Genomic DNA, 18,072 nt, shown 5'->3' with positions numbered 1-18,072 from the left:
GTGAGATGACCCCAGTACCTCTGTTGAAAATGCAGAAATCACGGGTCTTCTGTGTCGCTCGCGCCGGGAGTTGGAGAGTGGAGCTGTTCCTATTCAGCCATCTTGCTCCAGCAACAGATTTAAGTTAATTACAGGAAAGCATTTCTAGAGTGTCCTAAATAGTAGAAGAGGCTTCTAAAGGAGACTGGAATTTTCTTGTGTCAAGGACTTTAAAAGTACACATTCTAATCCTTCAGGAAAACTTTCTTAGAAGGCAGGAGAAAGGACTTGTGAAAGTCCTTCTTATCTTAAAATACAATTCACCATGAATCCATGTATTTATCTAATGTCATGCTTTTTGTATTTATGTTTCATAATTTACAATTTATCTGAGTATATAAATAATGAAGTATTCCAGATTTGATATGGCAGAGCCGTAATAAAAACAATGAGAGTAATCATATGAATACGGTGCAGTACTGCAAGAGAAAAGGAATAAAATATGAAAACTCTTAAGAAAGCAAAAATATTAAAATTCTGTATCATAACAACTCTTTAGATAAGTTTTAAAATATAGCATCTTCTAATAAGACAGTATGTATACATACAATTAATAATAAACTTCCTTAAATTGCTGCCACAGAATATGTTTTATTTCATTTATTCACCTTATTTCACTCTGTTGCTTCATCATATTAAACAAGCCCCTTTTGTTTTGTTTCCCAAATGAGGAAAAGGAAACATATATGGAGAAAATAAAGCACATAATTTATTGAGGAAGAAATGTGAGCCTTAAAAATAATACCACTATAAAAATTCTCTTTGCTTATGTTGCCAAATCAGATTTTGATTGGACCTTCATGAAACGATCAAAGTTAACATTGCCTATAATGGGGCAAACCAACATCCTGTGATTCCTGATATGATATACTAAACAGGACATGATACCACTTTTTTGGTATTCTTGGCAAAAAAGAAAGAAAGAAAGAAAGAAATGCACAACCTGATTCCAATCATGAAGAAACATTAGACAAACCCAAATTGAGGCACACAGTATAAAACAACCAGACAGGCTTGTTTGAAAAATATCAAGGCTATATTTTTAAAAATATCAAGGTCATGAAAGACAAAGAAAAACTAAGATACTGCTCTACATTAAAGGAAACCTAAAAAGACATGACAACTAACTGCAGTACATGATCCTACATCGCATCCTAGGTGAAGGTGAGCTGTGACTTATGTATCAATAGAAATATGACATTAACCGGTACCGTGGACTGTTGAACTATGAACTCTAGCTTAGAAAATCATATTGCATGAATGTTAAATTTCTTAATTTTGATTATTGTACTATAGCTATGTAAAAAATTCTTATTAGAAATATTAGGGATAAAGTGACTGGTGCCTTCAACTTACTCTTCACTGGTTCAGACAAACATACACGTATGTAGTCTGAGAGAAAGAGACAAAGAGAGAATTTGATAAAGCAAATGGGGCAAAGTGTAAACAATTGATCAGCCTGGATAAAGGACATACACAAGTTCTTTATGCTCTTTTTGCAACTTCTTTGTTAGTGTGAAATTGTATCAAATAAAGAGTTTCAAAAATATTTTGATTAGGCATATTAATTCCCACATAGTGCTTTCAATCACATCCAGAAACTTACCTCCTTAAAATTTGACAGCACTAAAAAAAAAAAACAAAACAAATGAAACAACAACAAAAACACACAATTAAAAGGCAAGGAAAAGCTACTCTAAAAATGCGTGTTGGTGAATATAATTAAGTATGTGTATATATACACATATACATGTGCGTATACACTATCTACTTAGAAATCTGAAATTTATGAAATTGTATCAGAAAGCACAAAAATAAGTTTAAAGCCTGGTAGATGTATTTTCAGTCTTAAACTGCTTTCATCTACTGATAGTTTGATAAATCACTATAGCCTCAATATTTTTTTCAGGAATTTTCTCAATAATGTTAGTCGAATTGAGGTATTATAATGGAAAAGTTATGAGATGGGATCTAAAAAGAGGGTTTCCCCTCCATCAGTTTCAGAATATAAGAATCTAAAGTTAGGCCGGGCCCAGTGGCTCACGCCTGTACTCCCAGCACTTTGGGAGGCCGAGGCGGGCGGATCACGAGGTCAGGAGATCGAGACCATCCTGGCTACCACGGTGGAACTTGTCTCTACTAAAAATACAAAAAATTGGCTGGGTGTGGTGGCGGGCGCCTGTGGTCCCAGCTACTCAGGAGGCTGAGGCAGGAGAATGGCGTGAACCCAGGAGGCGGAGTTTGCAGTGAGTCAAGATCGCTCCACTGTACTCCAACCTGGGTGACAGAGTGAGACTCCGTCTCAAAAAGAAAAAAAAAGAATTTAAAGTTATCCAGATTCAAGCTCTATGTAGTTCTTAATGGTTTACTACTTTATATAAACAAAACTCTAAAAAAAATACTAGCCTCTTGGGATAACTGCTCAATTAACAAATATCTAAGGACCTGTCTAATCTTTATTAAAACGCAAGAACCAGAGGGTCTGAAATTGCTTCACTGAAGCGCCAAATTACTTACTTACTTAATATTCCGTCATTCTTTTACCAGGTGTGTCAGCACCCATCCCTTTCCGAATAGTTAAGGAATACCATCATTAAAGTTCCCTATGGAGATTTTATTATGTTCAGATATGACAAACTAAATTTTCTTTTTTTTTTTTTTGGAGACGGAGTCTCGCTCTGTCACCCAGGCTGGAGTGCTGTGGCCGGATCTCAGCTCACTGCAAGCTCCGCCTCCCGGGTTCACGCCATTCTCCTGCCTCAGCCTCCCAGGTAGCTGGGACTACAGGCGCCGCCAGCTCGCCTGGCTAGTTTTTTGTAGTTTTTAGTAGAGACGGGGTTTCACCGTGTTAGCCAGGATGGTCTCGATCTCCTGACCTCGTGATCCACCCGTCTCGGCCTCCCAAAGTGCTGGGATTACAGGCTTGAGCCACCGCGCCTGGCCGACAAAGTAAATTTTCTTATCCACTAAAATAAGAAGCATCTTACTATAATTTATATAATTCTAATTACTTCCTTGATTTAATTGAATACTTTAATTTTTGAATAAACTAGTTCCCCAACACATATGTTGGGGAAGTATGATTAAAAAAAAAATCTATTTAACTTAGGTGGGTGCAATCAGAAATGGTTTGCACCTCGTTTTGGAGAGCACTAGGCTATACAACAGGCCTTGGCAGTCTAGATCAGGAGGTGACAAACTATAGCCCTCAGGCCAAAGTGGTCTCACTGCCTATTTTTGTAAATAATGTTTCCAGCAACACAGACATGCCTATTCATTTATTGTCTATGGTTGCTTTCAAACCACAGCAACAGAGTTAAGTAGTGGTAACAGAGATTGTATGCCCACAAAGCTGAAAATATTTACTATCTGGACTTTTACAGAACAAAGTTTCTGAACCCTGGTCTAGAAACTTAATTCACATTTCTCTCCAATGCTTTCCAAATAGCCTTTTAATTTACTGAATCGTAACGTATGATTCACTTAGACTAGTGGTTTTCAAACTACCTTTGCCTGTTTGGCAGGACAGTAAAAGAGTATCAGTGCATCTACCTACCACCACTAAGGCTCTTCTTTTATTCATTTCATACGATGTGATCCTCAGTAAGATTTCCTTTGCACAAAGGTTTATATAGTCAATAACAAAAACCAAGGGAGGAAGACAAAGATGGCGGAAAAGAGAGACGGGAAAAGAGAGATGAAGTGAGGCAAGAGAAAAGGAGTAGGGAAGGGAGAAAGGGGAGGAATGGTAGAAAGCAAAGGAAGAAAATCGGGGGAAAGAAGGAATTTTTAAAAGCCTGAAAACCACTCATCTATCTTGGGGACAGAAGGAAGAGGGGAGGACAAAGAGGTCTGTATTTAGTAACCGAGTTTGCATTCAGCACTGGAGCTTGGACTAGAACACAAGTCTCTTAATATACAGTGTGTTTATATAGTATACAGCATGTATTCTGAACAGGGGCAATAACATCCCCAAGCAGTTGAAAATTGGTTGAAGGAGGAGGGATAAAGGAAACCTTACATGTTACCATGGTTTTTGTCCTCCAAAGCTAAACCAACCCAAATCTTATATCTTAGTATTTAATTTTCTTACTTTCTCTCTCATTTAACTACAAATAATATTAAATTAATTTACATTTAACTTAATTTTTTCTCCTTAGTAGGGCAATACAGAAAAAAGGCTAAGAACACTAATACATGAAAATATTTCTCAACCTTAAGTTCCCTTTACACAAAATTCTACAAGCCTTTAATTTACTAATATATACATTTCAACATCATTTTTGGTTCCAGTCAGTATGCACAAACTACAAATCAATCCTGTTATGAACAGTCTAAAAAGATGAAACTCTGGGTGGATACAGAAAAGGGAGGGAAGGTAAAAGGGCAAGAAGGAGTAGAGGTTTTTGCAATAAAAACTTGTAGAGGAAAGTAAATCTGGGACTCAGAACTGCACACCCTTAACATTTGTAAGAAAGGGGATGCTGAGTCATGTACTTTACCATGGAGTCACTGTGGACAAAAGCACAAATAACATTTTATTACACTAGACACAGGGTACATAGATTGAGAAAGACCTACTCAGCAATGTCAAACATCCAAGTTACCTGTTACCTCTTGAACCAAAGTGGGAACCAATGGATACAAGCAACAGTTAAATCTTCAGAAAAGAAAGATGGAAAGACTCTAATGAAAAGGGATAAAAATGGCAATTTATTAATTACTAAGCTATTGTCTTAGCCATACACCTACTGTGGCCAGGACTTTCAAATGATGTTTCCCTTCTGCCAGCTAGCTAGTTTCCTGTTAGGTTCTGCTAATAGAAGTTACTAGAGGAAGAATGAATAGTAGGAGAAAGTGAGAAGGGCTTCCCTGTTTTACTTGCCGATCTCAGAGTTGCCCTAGCAACAACTCTTTGAAGGAAATAACTCTTTAGTATTATTTCTAATTTCTTCTAAGGGTTTTTTTCACCCATTCTTTCAGATCCAGACCCATTCCGTTACCTCAGAGGAACCAGCAGCAGTCAAACAGCACCCATTCCTCAAAAGTCTAGGGCCCAGCGCCATGGGGACCCTCCCACAAGCCCTTGAGGTACCAACACTAGTGAAGCAACACCTTTGCTTCATTAGAGGCCTGTGTTCTGCCATTCCCTGAGTTACTATGTGCTGATAATACCTCTTCTCTTGATCCCCTAGAATTGGTACCTAATTTCTATTACTTAATATCTCTTATCTCAATGTTTTCTTTTGCACCATTCTCTAGCGTGGTTTCCACCTTCCAGGGTGGACTCTGACTGATAAAATGCTATAAAGTAGCCCTTATTTTTACAGGTAATTAATGTTCTACTGAATGTAAAAATGTTTCCAAGGGCCTCTATAGGTTTATTCACAATTTGGTCTTCCTGAAACTTTTCTCTTCCTGTTAAATATTTCTTTTTCCTCTCACAATTCTTTTGGTGAAATCTGTGAGAAAGTCCCAATAACTCATTAATATACCTATGGCGCTTCTACTTTAATCCGTCTTTATAACTTTCAATTGCCTCCAAACCAAAAGGGGTGTAAATCTTACTTTTTAACAAGACAAACAAACTCTCTGGCTCTGGGCAGCAGTAACTGAACAGGCAATGACAAGTGGGAGAGTACTTCAATCAGTCATTAAGGAGCAACAAGTTCACCAGGGCATACAGTAATTGGTTGAAACTTAAAATCCTGGGAAAATTCCTTGTATTTACTAATTAATACATATGTATTTAATATATACTGATGTTAATCATAGTAGGGAGATACAAAATCTCTAAATATAAAACACATACCTGTCTTCAATAAGATAAGCGTTATTTAGACAACTATGTAACTCTTAAAATATCAAAATCTCACCTTGCTAGCTATCTTGGAAAAATGTATCACTTAACCTCTGATAGTCACACTTTACTCATCTGCAGGGAAACAGGCTAGACTAGGTCTCTCTTGCTATACTACCATGATGATCTATAAAAAACATTTTTTTGTACTGAGGCAGAGGAAGCTCAGTATCATTATCAAGAGAGACAAAAAGACTGGTTTTGTAAAAAGAAGATGAAAATTATCAAGATTGGTACTTCAAAAACCTCATTTGAAAGAGAGTTGAATATATTGTATTTCTACTATCACAATATTTATAGGCATTTTCTTAGCCAGAAAGGATACTTCTTAAATTCTCTTCAAAATAGAAAATATCCTTTGTTCTTTTTCAGTTGTTAAAACAGTTTTAATATTCTTCTCTCAAAATAAATTGATCACCTGCCATACAGTAGACCATATGCTTCATAGTTTGTTCATAAAAATAATTATATTTAAAATACTAGTTGAAGGTTAATACAATAGAAGAGATCATTTACCATTTAGTAGTTCCACTTACCACATCTGATGCCTTTGGATATAAGGGCAATTTGGTGAAAATATCTTTCAAATGTTGTGAACAATTAGAGTTAATCCAATGTAAATCGGGGAGAAAAGACTCCAATTCTGATTCTTTGCTTTATACCCCACCTGCACTGCTACTTAGCCTTGACATTTATACAGAGGAAATGAGAAAGGCTTTAATTCTGGAATATGGATTTAACAATCCACTCTTTTCACACAAAAAAATTCTGTGATTTCAAAATTAAAAATAAGCCTTAGTACTCAAGTGCTACCATCAGTATAAAAATCAAGTTGCAAAAATCTATATAGCAATCTAATTTATATAATACATTGGACACTTATAAACATACAGATGAAAGCACAGAAGCACAAAATCATGCATGTAAATTCTAATTCCTAATTCTGAGGAACAGGAAAGGGGAAATGTAGAGCAGAGAGGAAAAAATTTTCACTTAAAATATTCTACATTAAATTTTAAAGCATATGCTGACAATAATTTTTAAAAATCAAAATTTTATCTTAAAAAATGAAAGTTACAGATAAAGGTGATGAAGAAACCTGAGATTCAAATCCTAGTGACATATTCAGTCATTAAATTCATTTATGTATAAATCTTACTTCAGTACCATTTATGCATCAAGCATTATTTATATGTTCTACGGATATAGCAGTGAACAAGGACCCTTCCCTTTTTAAGTTTATATTCTGGTGAGAGTACTAACAAGATGATTACACACTTTGATAAGTACTCTGAAGGACAGAAACAGAATATGGAGTAATGGGGTAGGGACAGCTAATTTACAATCAGTGTTCAGGAAGGGTCTCTTTAAAAATACTACGTTTGAAGTAAAAACTAAATAATGAGAATGAGAACCATCTACAAAGACCCTGGAGGAGGCATTCCAGACAGAGGCAACAACAATTGCAAAGGTCTAGAGGATGGAAAGAAGAGTGTGGCTACAGCATCTTAACTGGCATGAGATAAACTGGAGTGCAAGAGCCTGTAGTACTTTAATGTCCAAAATAAAAACTTCAAAAAGAAGTCACTAAAAGATTTAAGCAGAGAACTGACATAACATGACTTACATTTTTAAGAAATCCTTCTGCACATTGTGCAGATAATGGGTTATGGGGAGGACAAGAATGAAAGTAAAAAAAAAAAAAAAAAATCAGGAAGCTAAACTACAGATCAGGCGGAAAATGATGACTGCTTGGTCTGTATCAGTGGAGATATCACTCCACTCAAGATACCAGTGGAGATAAAGAAGATAAATAATTATTATTATAGTTTGAATTTAATAATTTGTTTGACATGTATGGAAATTTGTTTTCTTTTCTTCTGTGAGTACCTACATAATATCTTTGATATTGCCTCTCAGCCTGAAAAGCCTAAAATATTTACAATCTGGCCCCTTACAGAAAAAGTTTCCTGAACCTAACCTACAGAAAGAGTGAGAGTCTGAAAAATGATGGAACCCCCTTACCAAGTCTAGAGATGCTTCAACATTTGCAGAGGCAAGAGACATCAGAGGAGTGGCCACTGAGATGGTATTACAGATGATCAAGAGAGGAAGGTATTTCAAGAAAGAGGAAGACAAAGGGGATATGAGGAAGATCAAAGATGAGTAATGAACTGTGCTGAACATTGTACAGAAAACCTACAAGATAAGAGAGAAATGTCTACTGGATTTGGCACAATAGAAGTCACTTTACAATGGAGGTTTCAGCAGAATGGTAAGAACAGAAACTCAAATGTGCTGAGGAGTGAATAGGAAAGAAGTGGAATAAAGAAAATCAACAAAATTACTACTGAAATGAGGTGCAGAGAAATGGAATAGTGCTGGAGGAGATGAGAGGTTAAGTGAAAGTTAAGAGTTTTTGTTTTGCTTTGTTTTTAAGATGCTGGTAGGAATTATCCAGGAGAGGGAGGAACTGATGCTGAACAGAACACAATTAGAAAAGGTAATGGGATTCAGAGCAAAATGATAAAAACAAAGACACTTCTTCCATTGACACAGAAATGAATGACAATAATTTGGGTCGGAAGAGAAGTAAATACAGCAAAGTGGTGATGGATAATAAAAAGTGGTATGTTTAATGGTCAATTTAAGAAGTGATACTAGAGTTAGTGATTTGGAAATATAGGGGTTGGGGGACAGCGAATGAATATATGCTATCAAGATTTGATTGGGGCGTAAAGCTAATAATAATAAGATTGTTAACTTACGTAACTGACAAAAATTATACATCTTTATAGTGTACAAAGAAGATGTTGTGAAATATGTAAATATTGGGGGAATGATTAAACTGGACTAATACATACATGACCTCATATACTTATTTTTGTGGTGAAAACACCTAATACCTACTCTCAGCAATTTTCAAGTGTATAATACTTGCTATTAACTATAGTCACCATGATATGGTTACGATATGTCGCTTGGCTTGTTACCTTCTTAAGATGTGACTATAGGAGCAGATCCTTAGAAAGGATACAGGCAAAGATGGTTCATGTGAAAAAAAAATGGAGGCTATGTGACTGTTAAGTAATATTACTAGCAAGTATCAGCACAGTCCCCCACAATTATGTGCTCCTCAGAATGTTTTGCACAATGTCCATAGTGCTGTATATGTAAATAACATTACAAGTGATCGTAAACTGCCCCCTTACTATCATTTACAATTAATCTAAATGCACAACAAAACTTATCAATCCCCTAAATATGGCCATGGCTTTTAGAACTTTCATGGAGACATTAGGTAATATAACAATACTGTCATCGGTTTTCCAAAACATTTGTATACAAGCATATCTATAACAGCCTAATACTGAAAATGCTGGAAGTGTAGATAAATCAGCTTCATTATACGAATCTCTCCACATTTTTATGTTTCAGTATTTCTATAATAAAAACCTCTTTAAAAAAAAATTAAGTATGAAGACTGTGGACTGGCAATCACAGTCCTCAGAATCTATATATATATAGATATATATATATATATGTTTTTTTTGAGACGGAGTCTTGCTCTGTCACCCGGGCTGGAGTGCAGTGGCCGGATCTCAGCTCACTGCAAGCTCCGCCTCCCGGGTTTAAGCCATTCTCCTGCCTCAGCCTCCGGAGTAGCTGGGACTACAGGTGCTACTGTAGTAGCAAGGTGCCACCTTGCCCGGCTAGTTTTTTGTATTTTTAGTAGAGACGGGGTTTCACCATTTTAGCCATGATGGTCTCGATCTCCTGACCTCATGATCCGCCCGTCTCGGCCTCCCAAAGTGCTGGGATTACAGGCTTGAGCCACCGCGCCCGGCCCAGAATCTATATTTTTGATGAAAAGTAGACTTCCCTATTTTGAAGAACTGGCATGTTAAGCTCTGTAAAGTTGCTTGAAGCAAAGCAATAAGCATAGGAAAGGAAAGGCATCTACTTTATGCAATCTTTGTCCTGGAGTAGACCCTACAAATCTTTCAAAACAAAGGAGTTCAAGTTTACTGTTCAGAAGAATACACTAAACATAAAAGATTATTAACAACTTATGAACTCCTAATGTAGCATGAATCATACCAGCAACACTAGAATATTGGTTTCAACAAGTAGACTATTTTATTTTATAAACTTCACTAGAATATTATCAACAGCAGTATTAGAAAATGGAAAACTAATGAAATTAGGAAGCAGCATTGGCATACTGCATACCATGTTTCTCATCACTCTAATACAGAATCTAATGGATGAGAAATCCATCTTTTAACTTAAAAAAAAAAAAGCAGCCTATAAAGCTAGAAAAATGGACCACCATTTGACAAAGATATTAGGGAATATTTTGCTATCTAAATTCAATAAACTGCATTAGTGGAACCAGTTTCTTTTATAAGAAAAAAAGGGCAGCATACTTTCTTCTGGCTCTTTATTATACTTCCAAAGCCTGATTATCTTACTAGTGTTTTGTTTTCCTTTAGCAAGATCTGAAGTAGAAACTGACTGAAAGATTAAAGAATTATAAATACTCTCTTTTTATAAAGATGTTTTCCTGACTCTATTGTAAGTCAGAGGACATTACAAATACTGGATAACATCAAATTTTCAGAAATCAATACTTTTCACCAATACTGGGTTGCCTACCTGTGAAATACGGCTTTTAATATCAAACCCTGATTTTATTTGATACCATGACCAAATATTTTTTCTGCAAAGTAAATGGTTATTAGTGAATTTTACTATAGTTCCATAACAGCAAAGGCAGAATCCATGTTTAGGTGATTACTGTATGTTTTGATTCAGTTATCTGCAGGGTGTCTGCATGGTACTCTAACTATTTAAAGCCAGTAAAAAGATTACAGCTCACACTAACTGGATTTTCACAGCTCCCTATCATTCAGCTTGAATTCCTCATGGGCAGATTAAAAGGACCAAGGCAAACAATAGTCTTTGTAAAATACAAGGTGGTTATTAAAAGAAAGAAAGAAAGAAAAAGTATCCTTTATAGTCAAAACAGCAACAAAATTATTCAAGGAAGCAATCACATAAAAATAAAGTTAAACATATGATAGAGGTAATATCTTAGGTGTTGGCACATAATGAATCTAACTCAATAAAGAATTATAGTTTTTATTCTGAAACCTACTTCATAAAAGATATGGTTTTAGACTTTCAAGCTGGCTTTCGGTATGGCATCAGAAGAACAAATTTGGAAGGACGTTGACCGTCATTTCATCTAACCTCCACAGTACAGACAGATGGACTGAGGCCCAAAGGACTCAAGTGGCATTCCCAAGTCAACTACTGGCAGACTATCAAAGTAACTATGTATGAGTATTTCAAGTTCCTTTCTACTTTCACTTCACTACCTTCTCATTCCCACCTTCACTCACTTCAAAGGATCATATGACTTCCCTATCTATGATTAGCCCTTCCAGTGAGCCATGGATACAAACCCTTCCTTAATGCATCATCTCTTCTAATCTTCATGCAAACATATGAAGTAGTAATGTTTATCATGGCCATTTTAGAGATAAAGAAACCAAGACTTGGAGAGATTAAGTGGCTTGACGAAGATCACACAGCTAGTAAATGAAAGAGCTGGACTTAAAGGCAGGTCTACAAGATTTTCATGTATAAGTTATTAATCATTGTGCTATACCCGTTTCTCCATTAGCTTCCTCATTTCATGAGGAAACCCCATTGATTTTCACTCTCTTCCACCGACTATTCAAACAATTCACCCAAATTCTATCCTTAGTGTCTCCACATTATCATTCAGTACTAAACAACTGGTAAGTTTCTGAACCCAAGTCAGATCAAGATCCACTTGGATAACATTCCTTCCTTCTCAGTTGCCACTACCTTTATTAAGGCTTCATCATTACTCCCACATATTACTTACCATAAGACTCCTAAATGATCTCTCTCAGCCTTCAATCCATTCTCCTTAGTGCTGCTTCTCTAAGTTAAAATCCTTCAAGTCAAAACTTCTGTGGCACCTCCTCTTATATCCCTTTCTTATTTATTTATATTTCTTTTAGCCAGAATGAACTCAAGATCCCAAAAGGAAAGGGAAATTTTCAAAAGTATATTTGTATTTGCCTATAATTTTATATAAACAAACCCTAGAAGGATAACTAAAAAACTAATAAACATAGTTACATGGATTTTTAGGGAAAGAAGAATAGGAATTGAGTGGATAGGGGGAAAAGAGGTAAATAAGACTCTTCACTGTATGTAAGCCCCTATATAATGCTTCATTTTGAAATGTATCATCTATTCAGAAAAGGAGGAAGGAAAAAGAGGAGGAAAATGAAAGAAAGAACACAAAAAGAAAAAAAGGAAGAACCAACAATGCTTGATGTCACCTTCTTGTTTCCAGAAGGTATTTTCTGTATCTAACAATAAAATAGTAATTTCTCCCCAAAAAAGAGGAATAAAAATGGTTTCCTGAACATATCATAATCCCTCTCCTTTTAATCCTTCTGTTTTTCCCTTTCCTTCCTACTTCCTCTTCCATGTTCTTCCAGATGGTTTAAGTGTCAACACCTCCAGAAAATCTTCCTTGACTGGCTAATTTTGGATTAAGTGTCCTTTCAATATGCTCCCCTAGTATAGTGGGCATCTTCTGTCACAGCACTCTTACTACATTGTTATCATTATTTGTGTGTCTGGCTCCCAAACTAGATGGAAGTTTCTTGAGATCAAAGACCGTGTCTTATTCATCTTTGCAATCTCCAGTAACTACAATAGTGCCAGACACATTTTAACAGCATCCAAAGTAATCCATGGCACAATGCATTTATCTTTGTTGTGGCCCATGGGTCACATCCAGCAGGCACTGTGATTTAATCTTGCCATATGGAAGATACTGCTTGGGTTACTGCAGCCTCCCCTTTATAGGTCTCTATAGTCATCAAGGTCCAAGTAAAATACCTAAAGAGTTAAGAATGAAATGGAATTGAAAATCTGAGACCGGGTTAAAACTCTCCTGATTTCTGCACCTACAATATATCCTCCTGAGTACCAAAAGATCCTTAAACTCAGTAGGTCCAAAGCAAATGTACGATGCCATGCCATCTTCCAATGTAATCCTTGCGCAGTAAAAAGTCTCTCCATTGTTCCAATGATATAAATCAGAAAACTAATGGTTATCCTTAACATCTGCAGCTCATTTACCAAATCAGATCTATCATTAAATACATAAATATGTCTCAAATTCATCAACTTCTCTCCATCTCCAATGCCAAATCCCTGGCCCAAGCTACTATTACATCTCTCCTAGATTACTGTGCTACTTATCTGGTTTCTCTGCATCCACTCTTACTTATCCCTCTGCAATCTGTTTTCCACACTGCAGCTGGAGTGATCTTTTCAAAACACTAATCTGATCATGTCACCCATCAGATTAAACCACTTCAAAGGCATCCTGCTACCCTTAAGATAGAGACCAAAATCCTTAACCAAGTTTACAAGACCCTGCAAAGCCTAGCCCGTATCTGTTTCTCTGGCCCCATCTCAGACTGTGCTCCCCCTCCTCTCCATTCTAGCTTCTGTGATCATCTTTCAGTCCCTGTTCATATCAGTGTCCCTCCATTCTAGAGGCCTTTGTTGATGATGTTTCCTCTCTCTGTAATTTTCTTCTCCCTGCTCCTTCCCCCACCAACTCCTACTCATCCTATTTCTTCAGGAAAGTTTGCCCCGACTATTCTAGGTCAAATACATCTCCCTCCCCACCATTATATTCTGCTCAAAGCACTACGCATGTTTTGTTTTTGTTTTTTTCTCTCTTTTAAACCTCTATTTTTATGTTTTTTTATTTTTGCTTTTTCCCTGACACACACACTGGACCATAATTTCCATAATGTCAGGCACCATAACTGTTATCCATCACTATGGAATAAATCTCCAAGACTCAATCCAGTGCCTGGCATTTGATGAATAAATGACAAAATGGAGGGAGGGCATCAGCTAGGTGGTAATACCTAGGCTATCATCAGTTATCAGTGTCCCTACATGTGGGAAAGGTACAGAATCCTCAGGATAATTAATTTAATGTGAGGAACCTAACATCATAATTTAGAATTATACTAAAATGCTTTCCTCTTCAATCCCAGAATATTATACTCTCTTCACTGAAGACTGGTGAGCAAATTTTCTACCACAAAAAAGGACTTCAGAGACCGTTTACTCCATGCCTCACATGTTATAAAGAACATAAAACTCAGAGATGTTAAGTAAGCAGCCCAAAGTCACATTCAAGCGAGAAGAGCCACTGCTAGGACCCACACATACCAGTCTAATGTTGCTTCTACTATATCTACTACAGTAACATATCATGGTCTCTTTGGAGAACAGGATTCTCATATTCTCAAAGAGTCATATTATGGACTCTTTGAAGAAGAGCAGTACTCATTACTAATTTATATTCTAGCAACCCTGAAGGTACATTCTAATTCTCCTTTTGGTGGGGAGCACCATGAGATTAGTTTTGAATCTGCTGAACTTGAGATTCTAGACATGTCCAACAGGCCATTGTATAGATGAATCTGAAGTTCCAAGAACAGTTCTGGCCTATTTAGGACTTGGAAAATGGATTCAAGAACAGGAAGACTGTGAGACAGATGCTAGTCTTCAGTGAAAAAGGAGCACTGCCTAACACATATTATGACAGCAAAATGAAGGGAAAGAAAGTTTCATGGTGAATAGCATGAGCATCAGAGGAACATGTTTTAATTTACTTTATTCAAAATAAAGAGCAGACGAACAATTGTTTGGAATGAAGAATGGAAAGTAAGAAGGATAACAAATTCACCTCCAGATGCTGAGGTATATGGGAGATAATAAAATAGGATGGAAATTCCCATTCTAGTAATGGTAGATTAGATAATTTGAATCAACCCTTTTTCTAAAGAACTATTACAATGGCTGGAAATTTTTTAAAACAATTTTTTGTTTGTTTGATGGCCTGTAAGAGTGGACAATTCAATTGCTGAAACTAGATTAATATTATTCCAGATTACTCTCAGAGGCAACAGAAATGAATCCAATGGAAATACACATCAAAGTCATAGACTACAAAATAACTAAACGTAGTAGCTGAAAAAAGATGAACATAAAATTGAGAATTGGTGAAGAGGAAACCATAAAAACAATCAAAAAACATACTAGAATTGCAAAAATATAATAAGGAAAATATAAAATATATTACAGAAAACTAAGAACTCAAAAGATACACTTAGCAAATTAGACATAATAGATTTAAAAAAAAAAACAGAGTAAGTGAACTTAAGCTTAATATATATATTTAAAAAAAAAAACTGCCACATCATAGTAAAACTGGTAAAAACTAGAAACCCAGAACGTCTAAAAAAAAATTAAGGGGAAAATAAAATTATGCCCTTATATTACGGAACTATTAAAAGTGATGGCAAAACCGCAATTACTTCTGCAACAACCTAATACAGTATGTCTATAATTCATTGTTCACTGAATTTCTAAGAATAAAGGAGAAATACAGACATTTTCACACAAAATTTTAAAACCTGAGAATTTACACAAAAAAAATAATGGATGCTCTTCAGGATAAAGAAAAATTATCTCAAGCAGAAGGTCAAAGGATGAAAAATAATTAAAAGTAACAAAAATGGTAAGTATTTAGAACACTTAAAATTAACCCTACAACACAACAGAATGGTAAAATATCTGAGTAAAAGTAAAACATAATCTCCTCATCCTACAATGTCTTTGCCAGTTTAAAGCAAAAACTATAAACTTTGCCTCATGAGGTTTTCAGAATTAAAGGATTAAAGGCTGGTAACATGTCCACATTCCAACTGAAGCAATAAGACACAGATTCTAAGTAGACTGTGAAGAATTAAGTACATGCATTATAATTCCTAGGGCAACCACTAAAAAAATCTATATACAGAAATACAGTCAAAAATACAATAGAGGAATTAAAGTGGAGTAATAAAAAATGTCCAAACAAACCATAAAAACACAAGGAAGGGAAATCAGAAATAAAAAGAGGAAATAAACAGAAAATTAATGACAGAAGGGAAGACCTAAATCCAAACATATCAATAATTATATTAAAGTAAATCATGTAAACACAGCAATTAAAAGACTGTCAGAATGGATTTTTAAAATGAATCCAAGGCCAGATGCTTTGGGAGGCCAAGGCAGGAGGATTTCTAGAGGTCAGGATTTTGAGACCAGCCTGGGCAACGTAGCAAGAACCTGTCTCTACATTAACAACAACAACAACAACAACAACAAAAATCCATCTATATGCAAGAAACTCATCTCAAATATAATGATGTAGGCATGTTAAAATTAAAAGATGGAAGATGGAAAAAGATATACCAAGCAAACACCAATCAAAAGACATCAAGAGGAGCTATATTAATACCATACAATGTGTATTTTGTAGCAATAAAATTATGAAGAACAAAGATGAAAGAACGAATTCACCAAGAAGACAACAATTTTAAATGTATATACACCAAATAAAACCAAACAAAAGCGCTAAAAAATACACAAAGCAAAAACTGACATAACAAAATACAGAATTATAGTTGAAGACTTTAACACTTGTCTTTAGTAATCAACAACAAGTAGATGGAAATATGCCAAGAGATAGAAAATTCCCATCAACCAACTGGATTTAATTGCCATTTATACAACAGATGACCCAACAACAGCACAATACACATGGAACATTCACTAAGACAGACCATATCCAAATTCATAAAAATAACATTAACTAATTTATAAGAGCTAAAATCATATAAAGTATGTTTTTTGGTCATAATGAAATGAAGCTAGAATCAATAAAAGAAAGATACAGGGAAATCTTCAAACACTTGAAATCATATTTTCATATCTAAATAATCCATGAATCAAACAGGAAATCATAGGGAAAATTAGAAAATATTGAGAACTGAGAAGATATAAAAACATAACATATGAGAATGTGTGGGATATAACTAAAGCAGTGCTTAGAACGACATTTATATCATTAAACACTTGTATTAGAAAAGAAAAAAGATCACAAATCAATAATCTAAGGTCCCACCTTAAGGAACTAGAAAAACATACAAATAAACTCAAAGAAGGAGAAAAAAATAATAATAAAGAGCAGAAATCAATAAAATTGAACGAAGAAAAAAACTGACAAAAGATATCAATGAACCCCAAAAAAACCTCTAGCAATACTTACTCAAAATATCAGGATATGAAAAGAAGTTATCACTATAGGTCATACAAACATTAGAAAGATACTAAGGGAATACTATGAGCAACTCTATAAATTCAACAACTAAGATGGAATAAACCAATTCTTTGATAACCAAAAATTACTAAAACTCACCCAATATGAATACCAAAATCCAAGGATGCTCAAGTCCCTTACACAAAATACCACAGTAACACATCCTCCTGCATACTTCAGATCATCTCTAGAGTAATTATACCTAATATAATGCAAATGCTATGTAAATAGTTATACCGTATTTTTTATTTGTATAATTTTTTATTGTTGTATTGTTATTTTTATTCTTTCGTCTCGCAAACATTTCTGATCTGTGATTGGTTGAATCCATGGATGTGGAACCTGTGGATACGGAAGGGTGACTACACTAAAGCTGTCTTTGCCTAGACAGCTTCGAATAATGAAAATATTTTTCTTCTACTCCTGTCTTTTACAATTTTTAAGTGTACTTAATTTCTGGGTAGTTATGAATTTCACTTCTGGCTTATTCCAAACACAAATTATTTTTCAAAATCTGATATTTACCCATTTCTTTTTCTAATGTAGAATGCCCTCCTTTATCTTTCTCAAGAAAAAGAAGCTAAGGCTGCAGTATGACAACCAAATTGATTTTCATGATCTACTTCCAGGTGGCCTGTCACAGGCTGGCATATCCACAGGGGTCAAAGGTTGCAATTTCAAAACCTCCTGCAGGAGTTCAGAGAGAATTAAAACAGCAGTACTCACTGTTGTATTTCCCTAACTGCACTTGCTATGTTAGTGATCATCACATATGTAATAGCATTAAAAAGTGCTTTGTAGATTCTGGATATTAGCCCTTTGTCAGATGAGTAGATTGCAAAAATTTTCTCCCATTCTGTAGGTTGCCTGTTCACTCTGA

At 35.4% G+C, this 18,072-nt stretch overlaps 1 protein-coding gene across 1 annotated transcript in view; it reads right to left on the bottom strand.

Annotated features, from left to right (window-relative positions):
* RSRC1 (arginine/serine-rich coiled-coil 1) overlaps positions 1 to 18,072 on the bottom strand; it is a 411,611-nt gene that overhangs the window by 299,301 nt on the left and 94,238 nt on the right. The window lies entirely within an intron of this gene.

The sequence above is a fragment of the Colobus angolensis genome, unplaced genomic scaffold (assembly GCF_000951035.1).
Source record: "Colobus angolensis palliatus isolate OR3802 unplaced genomic scaffold, Cang.pa_1.0 Scaffold48, whole genome shotgun sequence".
Taxonomy (NCBI): Eukaryota; Metazoa; Chordata; class Mammalia; order Primates; family Cercopithecidae; genus Colobus; species Colobus angolensis.
Note: the sequence above shows the minus strand (reverse complement) of the source record. Positions and strands in the feature narration are given on the sequence as shown.